Consider the following 9,005-nt stretch of genomic DNA (forward strand, 5'->3'; position numbering starts at 1 on the left):
CTCAGCTTTCTTCACAGTCCAACTCTCACATCCATACATGACCACTGGAAAATCCATAGCCTTGACTAGACGGACCTTTGTTGGCAAAGTAATGTCTCTACTTTTTAATATGCTGTCTAGGTTGCTCATATCTTTCCTTCCAAGGAGTAAGTATCTTTTAATTTCATGGCTGCAATCACCATCTACAGTGATTTTGGAGCCCCCCAGAATAAAGTCTGACACTGTTTCCACTGTTTCCCCATCTATTTCCCATGAAGTGATGGGACCAGATGGCATGATCTTCATTTTCTGAATGTTGAGCTTTAAGCTAACTTTTTCACTTTGATCAAGAGGCTTTTTAGTTCCTCTTCACTTTCTGCCATCAGGGTGGTATCATCTGTATATCTAAAAGTCCATTAATTCTACACTTAAGAGGATCATTTCTTTATGTAAGGATAATCTCATTTATAAATTACACATGATATGTAGTTTAGGATCCATCTACATTATGCTTGTAACTACATGCTGCTGCTGCTGCTGCTGCTGCTACTAAGTCGCTTTAGTTGTGTCCGACTCTGTGCAACCCCATGGACTGCAGCCTACCAGGCTCCTCCGTCCATGGGATTGTCCATGCAAGAGTACTGGAGTGGGTTGCTATTGCCTTCTCCTCTTCTTAAACTCTTTTGAGTGAAATGTATCTGATTTTGTTGCTAAGTCTAAAACCTAGGGATCAAATCAAAGGTCAGCCACTTAGGAGTGGCCGCTGGGAAGAGACTGGTAGGCCTGAGACCTAGGTGGGAACTCAGGAGTGAGGAAAAGCAGGAGTGAAGTGAATGGACACAGGAGAAGCAGAGAGCTCGCGTGGGGAGCAAGGTTGGGAAAATGTGAGATGGGAGACAGACAGGCACTTGACCTTCATAAGCCTGGGTGGAGGTGACTGCCAAGTCTCCAGGCAGCCCTCTCTTCCTGCTGATTGCATAAAGCTGTGTGTGCTTTCATTTATCTCAGAGCTGAGCCTGTATTTTTCTTAATCATTAAAAAAAAAAATCTCTTCCAACACCTAGTCCAGGGCCTTGTGTCCAGTATGTACTGAATTGAAAGAATGAGAGGGGGAAGAGAGCTGTGTCCCCAGGCCCTCAGGCCGGATCCCTTTGCTGACGTCACCTGAGCCCTCAGCCTACATTCTCCTCTGGCACAGTGATTGCTCATGTAGGCAGTGTTAAGAATTCAGGAAGTCCAAGTGAAAACCTGCCTCCAGCAGTGCTCCACATTTCTGTTCCTATGTACACCTCATTTTTTTCCTTTAGGATATATTTTTTTAGGCTCAGTTTTAGTGGTAAAACTGGAAAACCGAGCCTGGCCCTAATCAGAGTGCCCGATTTTAGCCCATACAGGACCCTGTGGTAAAATCTGGTGTGACCATGCTTCCTTGTTATTTCAGACATGTAGTTTCTCTCAGTTTGAGTCAAGATTTTGCAGAACTTGTCAGTTCCTGCATATCTGTGTTGCCTTCCTGGTAAGAGTTTTTTGCCTGCCCTGTCAGTGTCTGCTTAGCTCTTGAAGAACCTGTTCTCTCTCTTCCTCCTCCTCCTCTTTCTTCTCTTCCTTCTCCTCCTCTTCCTCCCCTCTGCTCACCTCCTCCTCCTCCTCTTCCTCCCCTCTGCTCGCCTCCTCCTCCTCCTTTCTCTCGCTCTCCCCCTCATCCTTCTCTCTCCCTCTCTCTTTTCTGGACCCATTTCCCTCCCATTCTTCAAGGCTTGTTGGTCTCCTCAGAGGAGTTTCTCTGATTCCCATGCAGGTGGTCACACACCCAACGTATTCTTTGTGTTCCAAGGCCTCGGCTGCCTGGAGGGTAGCCAAGTTCCTGTCCTCTAGTTTGTACCTAAGCTCTTGGCTTCTCCTCTGCCTCTGGCTGCCTTCCCAGCATTCTTTAACACCTTAGTACTTCCGCCGACAGAGAAAGGGAAAAGTAACCTATGATCGATGTCGCTTGTTGGTGGAAGTCAGAAGAGTGCTGAAGCTATCAGCCAACATGGAGTCTTTGGATCAGTCAAGTTAGGAATGTATCTGGGCTTTCCCTGTCTGCCAGTGACATGGCTCATTTTGAGGCTGTTTCTTTTTGGGTAAGCTTTATGTTAGGGGGGTGATTTGGAGTTGGGATTAAGAACCAGGCTGCCTTGGTTTGAACCCCAGCTCCATCCATTCCTATCTCTGTGGCCTAGGGTGAGTTACTTACCCTCTCCTGCTTCAGTTTTCTCAACTTCAAAATAGAGATCATAGCGCCTACATCACAGAGTTGTTTTGAGGACTGAGTTAGTTAATACATGTAAATCTCTTAGAATAGTATACTGTTAGTGTGACCCAGGTTGGCCATTCTTATCATCATCATCATTATCCCTTATCATCCCCCTTATCCTTGTGTCTCATCTCCAAATCCTCCTTGTTAAAGTATGAATTCAACCATTTACTTATATTTGCATTGCTGTGATTTCATCCTACATTTGCATGTTGATTAGCTTCTATGTGTCACATCTGTGTTAGGTCCTGGTATATATTTATGTGTGTGTGTGACACAACTTCTTACAAAATGTATCTAAAATTACAAATAGTGGTGAGTGGTAATAAGGCAGTGTTTTGAGTCTTAACCTACACAAGAGGATCAGGGAAGGCCGTTTTTACATTGAGCTCTGACGGATGAGAAGGAGACAGCCATGTGAAGATTGGGGAAAGAGCAATCCAAGCAGAAGGAACAGAATGGTCAAAGGCCTGAGGTGGGGAGGAACTTGGGGTACTTGGGAACTGAAGGGGGACCAGCGTAGGGGAGAGATCATGCATCCTGATCAGGCCCTTCAGGTGAGGGGCCCTGGGTTGTCCATGATCCCAAGGATGAGTTTGTCTGAGTTTGGGAGAGGACTTATTGACCTCTTATAGGTCCAGCCTCCTTGACCTGTAAGTGCCAGCAGAAGACCTCACCCACCTACAGCCTCTGGGAAGATGACAGCTTTGGCAGTGGTTTCCTGATTTCACACTTGTTTGGTTCCTGGGACAAAGAGAGAGTTCATGAAGATAAGAAATGAAAGGCCACCTTTGTCTATGGGGAATGTGAGTTGACGTAGAGTAAACAGAGATTATGATGACTCTTGAGAAGGCCTGTGTCTAAATATTTACCAGAGCCCTAAGAAATGAAATAGCCTGAATGTAGGAACCCCACCTTCTCTTCTATCCCCAACCAGGAAATGTCATCCCTAAGAGATGGTGAGGGTCAAAGATTAAACCTTCTCAAACCTCCCCTGTTGAAAGACTCTTTACTAGGGAATCGAGATGTTAATTTAGATTAGACCAGTTCCCCAAAGGATGAGGGAGGAATTGGAAACACAAGTGTGATGCAGATGCACAGAAGGTTGGACCCCTCCTTGAGGTCTTGTTTTTACCAACACTAAGCTTACAGGTCACCCTATTGACATCTCAGAGCAGTTCATAGTCTCTAGTGAGCCCCACTGTTTTTATGGGCTCTTTGTGGGCCTGGCAGGACAGGTTTATTGTCTCTTCCTCAGAAGAGAGCCATCCTTGGCATGTCCCCATTAAGAATCCTGATGTCATGCAGCCAGTGAGAATCAACGCAACACGGGGGCATTTGGTCACTTGGTTCCTGCTGTTTCCCCAAGAGGAGGCTCCAAGGGTTTGCTGTCACTCACCCACCCACATGCTCACTCAGCAGGCTTTTACAGAGTGCTTGCCACGTGCAAGGAAGGTCCTGTGCTAAGAATGCTCTTCAAGAAATAGAGGATGTTTGGGGAACAGCACTTATACAGAAGCAGTTACCAAAATGGGGCCTAATAGGCATCGGGAAAGTGCAACAGGCAACACGCGGGGCAATGTCAGGGGAGGAAGAGCCTGGCTCTGGATGGTGTCAGCAGAGAGATAGGACTGGGATTCTCTTTGAACACGGGGGTTGTGTTTTTGCAGGTAAAACTTGATGGAGAGGGAATTCCAAACAGAAGGAAATGGTGCAAACAGAAGCAGGAGGCAGGAAAGCCTCCCGAGTATGTCTAGGAGGCTGGGTCTGTGTGATTTAACTGGAGTGCAGAGGACTTGGAAGGCGTTAGGGGTGGAGGTGGGTGGGGCGGGGGGAGGTACTGGGACTGGAGAAGAAGGACGGGGCTAGTTTACAAAGGCCACTGAGAGCCTGGAAGTCCTCTTCCCAGTTTCTTGCCATGGCAGGAAAGAAGAGCCCTCCAGTTGGCACTATTGATTGACTCTGGTGGTTGAGATCACCCTCTGGGAACTCTTATGACTCCATCTCTTGAGGTGACAAAGTGTTTGTGGAAGAATTTCCCAAAGAGCCTTTGAGTGGCTTGTGTAGATTTCCATTGAAATGTCTCAATAACTTTCCCGTGGTGTGAGGGTCCTCTGGAAGTCTTTATTCAACTGAGCCTGCCGGTTCTAGGGTTTCACCAGTGAGATTGGCCAAAGCTTGTTCCAGTTCACGTGCTGTTATCTTGGCCTACGGGGAAGTGACAGTGTCTCCCACTTTGTAGCCTGAGTGCCATGGTAATAGGCCATTAAAACTCTGAAAGTGTTAAAATAAAAATACTACTAAAAAAACCCCAAAACAACTCTAGAGGTAAGTAGGAGATTCTTTCACCCCCAATTTTTTGTCCTCCGCATCTCAGCATCCCAAGTTTGTAGTTAGTCATTGTACTTCCACTCCCCAAAAAAGAGGTCAAAACAAGTTTAAGAAGGAATAGTGACTTTCAGTACGGTCTAGGGCAGGCTTCTCTAGCTTTACTGTGTATAAGAACCACCCTTACTCCTCTGATTCCCAGTGGGTCTGGGGTGCGGACTGAACTTTTGTAGTTCTCCTGAGCACCTGGGTGAAGCCAATGCTCCAGGCCCAAAGGGCACTCTGTGAGTAGCATTGGTTCAGGGAGCCCTAGGGCTAAACACTGAAGGAATGATCGTTAGATGGATTGATGTTTTCCTTTGGTTTGAGAGATAGATGTAGTTCCTGCTAGCTTCCAACTCCTGACATTAATGCAGTAAGTAAGTGAGCCTAGGTACTCAACTAACACACTCAACTGTATAGTACTGTATTTTAATAGGTTTATAATACTTTTCACAGAAATAATATATACATAAAAAACGAATGCAAAAAATAAAGAAAACACTTCTAATCTTACAGTACAGAACCTTGAAAGGGCTTCCCAGGTGGCTCAGTGGTAAAAAATCTGCATGCCAATGTAGGAGACGTGGGTTCAGTTCCTGGGTCAGGAAGATCCCTTGGAGAAGGAAAGGGCAACCCCCTCTGGTATTCTTGCCTGGGAAATCCCTGGACAGAGGAGCCTGGCAGGCTACGGTCCTTGGGGTTGCACAGAGTCAGACATGACTGTGTGACTAAGCACACACACACCTTGAAAAGTACAGTAGTACAACAGCTGGCGTGCAGGGGCTGGTACACACGTTGGCGTCTTTGAAAGTTCCCAACTTGAAGGTTCGTATGTAGGGGACTGACTGTCGCTGGTATGGAGAAATGAATTTGGCCAGATGTTTTCCTTGCGGTTTCGGTAGTTGTCCTTTTAGAGAAGGCTCATGGGAAGACATCAAATTTGTGCCAAATCCTGGAGGGATTGAAGGAATGAATTTTAAGTGATAGAGCCACTGTATTGATAATTGCACATTATCAGGAATCTAAATTGCACTGAGAAGAAATCCTTTTCTGTTAAATGGTCCAGATAATTTAGAGGCAGAGTCTCCGACAGTGATGGGAATCAGAGGCACTGGCTTTGTCCTCAGCGCTGCCAAGAACCCGGTGCTGAGCGGCAGGTTTGAAAGAGTACCTGAGACCACATGATGTCAAAAACAGATGTGAAGTCACTAAGGGTAGCCTGCTTAGGCTGGCTATTCAGTCCAGTCATGTCTGGACCGGTCTATTCAGGTCTGAAGCCCTTCTGGGGTCACAACTGGGGCTGCGGGCGGCAGAGAGGGCGACAAAGGTGGCTCTTGAGGAGCAGACACATGAGAAGACAAAGCTTAGCCTGGAGAAGATTTGAGGGTAGGCACAACTCCTGTCCCCTGCAAGGAGATCAAGCCAATTAATCCTAAAGGAAACTGACCCTGAATATTCATTGGAAGGACTGATACTGAAGCTGAGGCTCCAATACTTGGCCACCTGATGCAAAGAACTCATTGGAAAAGACCCTGATGCCGGGAAAGATAGAAGGCAAAAGGAGAAGAGGGTGGCAGAGGATGAGATGATTAGATAGCATCACTGACTCAATGGACATGAGTCTGAGCAAACTCTGGGAGATGGTGAAGGACAAGGAAGCCTGGCATCCTTCAGCCCACGGGATTGCTAAGAGTCAGACATGACTTAGCAACTGAACAACAACAACCCCTGTTCAGGGAACTAGATCCCATGTGCCGCAACTAAGAGTTCTCATGCCGAAACTAAAGATTTAGCGTGACACAACGAAGATCGAGGAGCCTGAGTGTTGACACCTGGCACAGCCAATACATTAAAAAAAAATTTTTTTTTTAAAGAAAAACTGGGAGATAATGACAGCCTGTACAAGGACTATGTGAAAGGTGCTGGGTGCCAGTGCCATTGTGAAGGCAGAGTCAGGTGTAAATGATTCAGTGCAGGTCCTGTGGTGATGGGTGGGAGTTCAGATGAGGCCAAGGTGAACGACTGGAGAACAGTGATGACCATGATAGAAATGAACTGCACCTGGACCAACATCCCCAGAGCTCCCCTGGCCGCCACTCCATCAAATGGTGCAGACTGCCCCAGGAAAGCCTACAACTGCTTAAAGTCCACTGTCTCCTTTTGGGAAGATCTTGGAGAGGACTTCTTAAACTTAAGGTTAATCTAATGCAGTTAATCATTACTGATAATTATGCCCTTAATCATACAACATTAGGCTTAATCATTTATTGAGAAATGATAGATGAAAAAAAAAAGATGATGGATCATGACAGGCAGGCTACACGCAGAAGGGAATTCTGATTAAAGGTGGACTGTTATTCCCACCAAGCTTTGAGGAGGAGGTGGATGTGCTTAAACAGCCAGCTTTCCTCTCAGTTTCCCCTTCCCCTCCTCCTCTTTCCTTTTCTTTTTCTTTTTAGCCTCACAAAGTATTTTAATGTTTGTTTAATGAGGACAAAATGTAATGTGAAGCAATAGAATTTTCACATCATGAGAATTCAATTTATGATCAGAGGCAATGGTAATTTACTTCTTTTTTTATTAATTACTTAATTTATGATTTTTATTTTTGGCTGTTGGGTCTTCGTTGTGGCATTTGGGATCTTCTCATTGCGTGTGGGCTCAGGAGTAGTGGCATGTGAGGGCTTTAGTTCTCTGGCCAAGGATAGAACCTGTGTCCCCTGCACTGGAAGGCGGATCCTTAACTGCTGGACCACCAGGGAAGTCCCTGGTAATTAACTTCTTTATGCAGAGTTTACTGGGTCATATCTTTTTAACTAAGGCAAGTAAGCATATGTTGTTCAACACACTTTAAAGTATGCGCAACAAAAGATTAAAGTTCTTAAGCTGCAATAATTAAAGTACACAGTTTCCTTTCTCAGTGAATGATACCCACCACTGAAGTCCTGATTCTAGGCATTATCTTTGATGACCCCTCTCTCCAGTCTCCTACATCTGATCCATCAACAAGGCTCATCAACTTTGTTTCCGAAATGTACTCCAATGTCTATGCTTGTCTTTGTCTCAACTGCCACCAGCGGAGACCTAGCCACTGTCCTTTCTCATCTACAAGCAGCAATTGCCTCTTGCACATTTCTATTTTCTCTTTTGCTCCCAGCACTACACTCTCCACATGCTTGAGAGAAAGCCTTGAAAACAGGTTAGATCCTGTCCCTCCCCTGCTTGAAACCCTCCAGTGGCTTCCCATCACAGAGCAAAATCCACACTCCTACTGCGGCCCACTTGGACCTACGTGATGGACCCCTCCCAGCTTTCCAACCTCATCTCACTCCACCCAGCCACTCTGGCCTTCTTTCTGCTTTCCAACGATGACCTTCCTACTTGGCCAGAGGGGTGATCTTTGCTGGGATGTTTTCCCTCTGATCTCAGCGTGGTCACTTCTTTTATCATTTTGATCTCAGTTTAGACACCCCACAGAGGATCACTCTATCACACTTTTCTATTCTCTTCACAGCACTGATCTCTCTTTTTCTTTTTTTTTTTTGTCAGTGCTTTTCATAGAGGAATCCCCAGTGTCTAGAATAGAGCTTGACATACTGAATAGGTGCTAATTAATATTTGTGGAATGAATGAATGAAGCCACTTACACCATCATCTTCTCATCATTCTGGAGACCTCCAGACTCTCTCCTCTAACTTGGCATATGACACTAAGCATATCAGCTATAAATCATATATTGAGGGAGAGTTAGGACAGTTCCTTGGAACAATAATCTGCCTTTTGGGAAATATGTGTTTTGTTCCAGACTTAAACCATCTTAGGGATTTTTAGACAAATAGAGCCTCCCTGCATTGCTCAGCAAGATTGGAGATAATTATATTAATACTAGTGTGGTGCTTTTCAAATGTTGCTCTGCCTTCTCCTCCTGGATATAGAAAAACTCTAGAACTTTTTGGAGTTCTCTTGGATCTCAGATGCAGTTGAGTCGATGGTACAGTATCATGATCAGTCAATGCAAAATCCCTCTCTCGTTTCCCCTGATACTTCCTCCTTCATCTCCTAGTCACAGTCCCATTCTCCTTTCCTCTCCCAGGCTTCCACTCTTGGGTATTTAATACACACCCTTCCAATTTGCCTTCTAGCATATATTATTAGATATATTATACCTTTGAAAAATGCAGTGTTTTGTACATATATATATGGGGTCTTTGAGATCTTTATAAAAAGTAAAAATACTATATTGAAGGAATTCCCTGGCCACCCAGTGGTGACAACTCCATGCTTTCACTGCTGGGGGCTCAGGTTCGATCTCTGGTGGGGGAACTAAGATCCCACAAGCCTTGCAATAAGGCTAAATATA

General features: G+C 45.3%; 1 protein-coding gene across 1 annotated transcript in view; it reads left to right on the forward strand.

The window, feature by feature from the left end:
- SLC5A1 (solute carrier family 5 (sodium/glucose cotransporter), member 1) overlaps positions 1–9,005 on the forward strand; it is a 95,120-nt gene that overhangs the window by 56,621 nt on the left and 29,494 nt on the right. The window lies entirely within an intron of this gene.

Source organism: Bison bison, unplaced genomic scaffold (assembly GCF_000754665.1).
Source record: "Bison bison bison isolate TAMUID 2011002044 unplaced genomic scaffold, Bison_UMD1.0 scf7180017864495, whole genome shotgun sequence".
NCBI classification, from domain to species: domain Eukaryota; kingdom Metazoa; phylum Chordata; class Mammalia; order Artiodactyla; family Bovidae; genus Bison; species Bison bison.